At 33.5% G+C, this 7,673-nt stretch overlaps 1 long non-coding RNA gene across 1 annotated transcript in view; it reads left to right on the top strand.

Moving 5' to 3' along the window:
* Nucleotides 1-563: 563 nt before the first annotated feature.
* The window catches only part of LOC118000601, a 10,816-nt gene continuing 3,706 nt past the window's right edge, over nucleotides 564-7,673 (top strand). The window contains exons 1-2 of the long non-coding RNA XR_004676507.1: nucleotides 564-646; nucleotides 4,177-4,343. This is a non-coding gene — a long non-coding RNA (uncharacterized LOC118000601). The remainder of the gene's footprint in view (nucleotides 647-4,176; nucleotides 4,344-7,673) is intronic.

The raw sequence follows: 7,673 nt of genomic DNA, 5'->3' as shown, positions 1-7,673 counted from the left end.
AGTTGGATATGAGCCCAGTTTCAAAGTGTTTTGATAAACTAAAAGTGTTAAATCATGTAATTCAATTGTATTATTTATTTTAATCACAGAAACTTTAAAAAATATGTGCCACTGATGAAACACTGAATTCTATTCTGAAACTAATAATACAATATATGTTAATTAAGTTGCATTTAAATAGAAAATTTGAAAGATACTCTATATGGCAAACTGCAACTATCAAACAGTGTCTGGATAATATTGGATATTTCTATTAATCAAATGTGATCCTGGAGAATGATATTCCATTTTAGTTTGCATTTCTTCAGTTACTGTTAAAAATGGGATTTTTCATGTTAAGTGCCCATCTGTGTTTCTATTACAAATTACTTATTTATATATTTTTCTTTGAGGTATATGTGTGTTTGTGTGTATATTCATATATATGTATATATACAGATTTATAAATCCCTTAGTGTGATATTTGATCATTTGTCTCTGATGTATTTTGCCTATGTATTATCGTAAAAGCTCAGCAATTTGACCCCCAAATCTCAAATAAAAAACCTAATCTTTTGTCTGTCTCTCTTTTAATACAGAAGATGAGAAAAGAAGAAAATAATACTTTTCAGCTTCATTTACTTCTCTAATTTGAATCTTTATAAAGGTATGTTTCCCCCTTACACTATTTCAAGCAATTGCCTCCCGTTTTTCAAGATAATCTTTCTATTTTGACATCAACTTCTGTATAATGCAAAGATTGGGATCAGTGGAAACTGAGGTCTGTAGAGTTACTATGGTCGTGGATAGGTTCAATGAATGATCTGAGATTTTGTTGGATAGCACGTATCATCAATAGGTGACTATGAGGGGACTATGGGAATCTTCCAAGAATGTTCCAAAAACTGTGACCCCAGGATGACTCCGAGGTCAGTCCTGGAGAGCACTATCAGTAATCAGGAGACTGGAATGTGAACTGGCAGGAGAGAAGACTCAAAGAACTTTTTATAAATATTTTTACAACAAGAGAAACAAGAAACATCATGAGAAAAGTAAAGAAAAAAAGAATTTTTATAAACACCGTTTTTTGGGCGCCTGGGTGGCTCAGTCGTTAAGCTTCTGCCTTCCGCTCAGGTCATGATCCCAGGATCCTGGGATCGAGCCCCACATCGGGCTCTCTGCTCCTTGGGAAGCCTGCCTCTCCCTCTCCCACTCCCCCTGCTTGTGTTCCCTCTCTTGCTGTGTCTCTCTCTGTCAAATAAATAAATAAAATCTTAAAATAAATAAATAAATAAACACCTTTTTTTTTTTTTTTTTTTTGCCTGACCAGTTTTATTGTGACATCCTTCTCTAGCTGTTGCCTCATTGTGAAATCAGTACTTGGTAGCTGCTAGATAAAATGTTTTTGTCTCTAACTTCCAATCAGAAGAGATTTCTGAAATCCAGCATATTTCCTCTGTGACTTATACCCTCCCCCTGTCCTTGAACAACTCAACTCTCCTCCCCTCCCCTCCTCTTCCCTTCCCTCCTCTCCCCTTCCCTTCCCTCCCCCGTCTCCATAAAGGGGCATATCTATTTTAATTTTCATAATGGCTTTGTAACATCTCTTTTCTCTTAGTTTTATACTTCGTTTATTTCTGATCCTATTGTCATTTCCTTTTTATTGTTGTTTTCTTTAGTTTTATTCTGTTCTTTTATCTAATTCCTTGAGTTGTATAATTAATGCATTAGTTATCAGCCTTTTCTTCTTTTATAACATAAACATTTAGGCTCTACATTTCTCTCTGAATTCTCTTCATTTGTATTTAACAAATTTTACATGTTGTATTTGCATTATGTGTCAGTTTTAGATATAGGATTACTTTCGTTATAATTTCTTCATTGGTTCATGGGTTAAGATGTGTTTTAAAAATTCTTAAATGAAATTATAAAACATTTTATTTTATCAACAATGATTTCTAACTTAATTACATTCTGATCAGAGGATGAGTTCTGCACTAAACCAATTCTTTGAAATTTACTGAAAACTGATCATGTAATTGATTTATTACATGATCTGTTTTCTGTGTTTAATTTAGTAGAATGTATAGTCCTTAATTTCTGTTTTAAAGTTCTATATAATCTCATTAGATCAAGCTTGTTAATTGTGCTGTTCAAATGTTCCTTTTTTTTTTTTCTGGTTTGATTTATCTATCAGTTACTAAGAGATATGTTAAAAGCTCCCCCTACATTGGTTATTTTTCCATTTCTCTTTCTGGCACTCTCACTTTTTTTTTTTTTTTTTTTTTTTGCCTTATCTACTTGGTGACTTTATTAAGTGCATAGAATTTTAGAACTATTTTAGCTTCCTTGTTTTTTTCTGTTTTTGTTTTTTTTTTAAAGATTTTATTTATTTATTTGACAGAGAGAGAGAGAGACAGCGAGAGAGGGAACACAAGCAGGGGGAGTGGGAAAGGGAGAAGCAGGCTTCCTGCCGAGCCAGGAGCCTGATGCGGGACTCGATCCAGGGACTCCAGGATCATGACCCGAGCCGAAGGTAGTCGCTTAACCAACTGAGCCACCCAGGCGCCCCAACTTCCTTGTTAATTAAAACATTTATTATATGGTAAATCTATTTAATCACATTTTTAGCTTTAACTTTGTTAATAATAGAACATTGGCAGCTTTCTTTGGCAAATATTTGCATAACTTATTTTGTTCTTTTACCTTCAATCCTTTTGGTTCATTAAATTTCAGAGGGTCTCCTAGAAATAGTATGTTGCATGATTTTTAAATCTAATCAATATGGTATTTTTCTTAGTTTTTATTTATTAATCAGTCTATTTAGATGTATTGTAATTATTGATATACTTGAATTTATTTCTACTGCTTTGTATTTTTTCCATCTTTCTTTTTTCTGTTTTTTTTTTTTTAATTAAATTTTTTCCCCTTCATCCTTTTCTCTTTCTGTTTAGGAGTTGATTTATTTGCTCTGTATTTTTTTAATTAGTATCCTAGAAATTATAACATGCAACGTAAACTTAAGGAATTCTAAAATGATTCAACATCTTTGTTCTTCTTCTGAGACTGCTTTAACTGCCTTGAGCTTCTTTCTGGCTCATAGGCATTTCTTTTCTAGTGTTAGTGCAATCTTACTATTTTTTTAATCGTTATAGGCAAGACTTATTCAGATGCCAGTTTCTCTGCTCATTCCTCCCTATATCTCAAGCCTTCCTCTTAGAATCTTTTCCTTGCCTCTTAAATCACGTGTAAGAATTTTTTTTTCATGAAACTCTATTTCTATATGCAAGTCTTTATTTTTTTCATTGTTCTTGAAAGATAGTTTTGTTGAGAAACATTTTTTTCACTAAGATACTGAGAGACATTTCTCTTTGAATTTGAAGATGTTAACTATCTTATTATTTCCTGTGCTGGTCTTGAGCATTTCAGCTGAGTTTAGTTAGTGTTCTTTGTAAGTGATCTTTAATTTCTTTCTGCTATTAATTTCTCCTTATTTTTTTCACAATGTTTCTAATGGTGGATTTTCTTTGTTGTTGTTGTTTTTTCTTTTTAGTTTTGTCTGAAATTTATTCAGTCTCCCAAATCTGAGAAATTTTAGAAATTCTATTTCTCTTAATTCCCAGCAGAAAAAGAAAAACATATTTATGGTGCATTTTATAGTTGTTTATGTTGCATTATCTAGTGTAGTCCTGTCACAAGATAACTTCTATTTTGACTGTATATCACTGAGAAATAAATTCTCTACCTATAATTTTATACATCATAATTGGAAGAATTTCCCTGGACAAGTTCTGTCTCTGGTCATTTTACCTTGTTTCTTTTCCACTACCCAAATATTTCCAGTGGCACCACTGTGGGATACACTTATATTGCCATGTGCCCTCTGGCTCTATACCTTTATGTCATGAAGCTGAGGAATCAACACTGTGAGCGGTGGAATTATTCTTAGAAGCCAGTCCTACTCCGGAATGGGAGCAAGAACTTAACTATACACAAGAGTGATTGTTAACCAAATAAATATATCCCACTAGAGTCAAACTAAATGAATAACTAATTCACTTTCAGTTTAGATAGATCCCTTGAATGCCTATTACCTCTCTAAAGGCAGCCAATAAAAGGGGAAGTGTTACAGAAGGGAATTTGGACAAGAATGAGCCATCAGTCTTAAACAATTGCAGTTCACTGTTTTTCTTTCAGACATTTTACAAAAACATATGATCACGTGAACACATTGCTCAGATTTCCTTGGGACCTTGAAATGGGCTTATGCAAGCAAGGAGCCTGAAATGTACTCATCTGCGGCTTCACTGTAAATCTACCTCTGTCCAATCACTACCCTCTTCAAAGGTATATCCTCCCTGAAGGTAACCATTATTCTGAATTTGTCTTGACTTTATATAAAGGGAATTATACAGTGTATATATTTTTTTGTTTTTGGCTTCTCACTGGACATTATTTTGGTGAGATTCACCTTTATTGCTGCATATAGCTATTATTTGTTAATTTTCTGTATAGCATGACATCATGTGAACAAACCACATTCTTCCACTGATGTAAATTTGTGTTATTTTTAGTTTAAAAATATTACAAATAATGCCACTATCAATATTTCCATTGTGTCTCTCAGTGCGTGTGCAGGCATTTCTTTTTAGTTCACACTTAGTTGTAGAATCCATAGATTCTAAGCCTCTTCAATTTTAGTAGATAATGCCAAACTCTTTTCCAAAGTATTATATCAACCTCGCTTCCACAATCGGTGGAATGAGAATTTCTGTAGTCAACACTAGTCATTACAGTTAGGTGGGTAGTGAAATAGCCTTCAAGTTATAATTTTCATTCCACGTGACTTTCATGTGTTTACTAGCCATTTGAATGTCACCTTTGGCAAAGTCTGTTGAGCTCTCTTGGTCATCTTTCTATTGAGTTGTTGACCTGTCTCCTGTTGATTTGAAGAGGTATTCATAGTTTTCAGATAGATGATATTTGTAAGTAATATAAGTTGTAAATATTTTTTTAAAGATTTTATTTATTTGAGAGACAGAGACAGAGAGCATGAGCAGGGGGAAGGACAGAGGGAGAGGGAGAAGCAGATGCTTCACTGAGCAGGGAGCCTGATACAGGGCTGATCCCAGGACCCTGGGATCGTGACTTAAGCTGAAGGCAGACACTTAACCGACTGAGCCACTCAGGTGCCTCGGTTGCAAATATTTTCTCCCATGTGCTGAGTTTGTAATTTTAATAACTATGTGTTTTTATATTTCTAGACAAAATGGTCAGTTCTTTCCAAATATACTTGACCCATTTTTGGTAGACTTAATTTCTTTATATTTTTAATTTATTCTCTTTATTTATTTAAACATTGAAAAATATTAATATTTTATATTCAGGACTTCAATATTTGAAATGTTGTGAGTTCAAATCTACTTTTATTTATTTTTTTTTCCCTTTTGCAGATTCTCTCCCATGGTTTCTTCATGTATTTGGGATGGGTGGGGTAGAGGCAAGAGAGGAGTGAGATCTTGTTTGAGATTGTCCTTAGCTAGTGAGAATTGATTTTTTTTTTTCCCTGCCATATGCCTATGTGTTTTAACAATTTAGGCTATGTTGAATTCATTTCTTATAACTTGTGTGATACAATGGAATTTGTACTTAATTTGCTAAACAAAGGGAGACACTGAGAAGTTTAAATGTGAGAATAACATCGTTAGATTTCTGATATTAAAAAGAGAGAGAGAGCAATTTGGGTAAATAGTTTGAAGTTGGGGATAAATAGTTTGAAGCTGGGGATCAGTTAGGATGTTATTGCAGTCATACTGGTGAGGGGTAGAATAGATAGGTACAATAATGGTGGTGGTAAGAAAGGATACAGTGACTCAGAGATTATCTGTATTTAACATCAGTATAAATGGAAATGAAAATAATAAAAAATACCATTGGGTCAAAACCCACATCTTTGTAAAGAGGCATTTTTCATTCATTGTTGATGGCAATATAAATCAGTCAGATGTCTAGGTAGGGAATATGGTAATATATACCAGAAGCTATAAAAGAAAAAGTACAACAGTATACTTTGCTCCAGCAATTCCACCTTTAATAATAACTAAGGAACTATTTAGACAAGCATGCAAAACTATATGAACAAAAGCTTTTACTGTATCTTTGTTTCTGAGGTAGCAAATTAGAACAAATCTATACATTTATTCTGTAAAATCAAATGGAACCACCAAAAATGAAGATATAAATCTGCCTATTTGAACTTGGAAAAATTCATAGTCTAGGTAATAAAGTAAGTCACAGAATAGTATTGGAAAATATTATACCATTAAAAATAATAATATGCATATCTAGAACATATTTGAAAAAATAGGTAATTTAACAATGCTTATATCAGCATTTTTTTTCTATTGCCTTATATTTTGAGAATGCACATCGATTACCACATTTTGGAGAAGTGATAATGCCATTAATAGGTACTTCAAAGAAGCCAGTATGGGCTACTGGTTTAGGGGGAATCTGATGAACTTAGATACTGTGCGAGGCTTGGTTGAAAATACAATTGGATATATCTGAATCTCAGTTTGAAAGATCTGACTATAGAGAATTTAAAATAAAATGGCTGATGACAGAGTTTTAAAGAATATAAGATTAAGTGGCTGATGACAGAATATTTTCCAATATGTCTCCAGGAACTTTTGTACTATATTTTATTATTTATTTATTTTTGTTTACAGATTTTATTTATTTATTTGTCAGCGAGGGCACGTGAGAGCACAAGCAGGGGGAACGGTAGGCAGAGGGAGAAGCAGGCTCCCTGCTGAGCAGGGAGCACCATGTGGGACTCCATCCCAGGACCCTGGGATCATGACCTGAGCCGAAGACAGACGCTTAATTGACTGAGCCACCCAGGTGTCCTTGTACTGTATTTTAAATGCTTAGTTAAAAGAATGATATAAGCCCCTATTATGGCAGTATTTATCAGCCTCTTTCCTTTATGGGGCTTAACTTACTCTTCCCCCACCCCTCACACTATTACATTTAATTATATTTATCAGATATTAGAAATCCCATATAGATTGGGTGGGCTATACATTTTAAAAAATATATATTGTATAATTAAGTAATGATTCTATTGGTTACTATCTATGAGCAAGGCACCTAAGAGGGTGCTTTAATTCTACAGTTCAATAAAAATCCTGTCACTACCGTTTCCCTAGCATATCACTTTTCAAGGTAAACTTTGAATAAAAAATTCTTTGATCATTATTTTGCCAATTTGGAGTTTAGATTTTTTTTTAAACTCCCAACATTTATTTGTTCGTTTTTTCTTTTTTTAAAGAACAGAAGTCTTATTTATCATAATACGAAGATCCACCTAATCTATTTATGGATCCTGTAAGAATTTGGTAAATCCTATTAACAGATGTTTCAATTTCACAGGTAGGATATTGTTCACAAATCTAAACCAACCAAAAGTGAAATAAAAAAAAAATGTGTATTTCTAGGGGCGCCTGGGTGGCTCAGTCAGTTAAGTGTCTAACTCTTGATTTTGGCTCGGGTCATGATCTCAGGGTCATGAGATGGAGCCCTGTGTAGGATCCATGCTGGGGATGGAGCCTGCTTAAGGTTCTCTCTCTCCCGTTCTCCCTCTAAATAAATAAATAAATAAATAAATAAATAAATAAATAAATAAATAA

Source organism: Mirounga leonina, unplaced genomic scaffold, assembly GCF_011800145.1.
Source record: "Mirounga leonina isolate KUSES-001 unplaced genomic scaffold, KU_Mleo_1.0 Mir_53, whole genome shotgun sequence".
In the NCBI taxonomy this organism is placed as follows: Eukaryota; Metazoa; Chordata; class Mammalia; order Carnivora; family Phocidae; genus Mirounga; species Mirounga leonina.
Note: the sequence above shows the minus strand (reverse complement) of the source record. Positions and strands in the feature narration are given on the sequence as shown.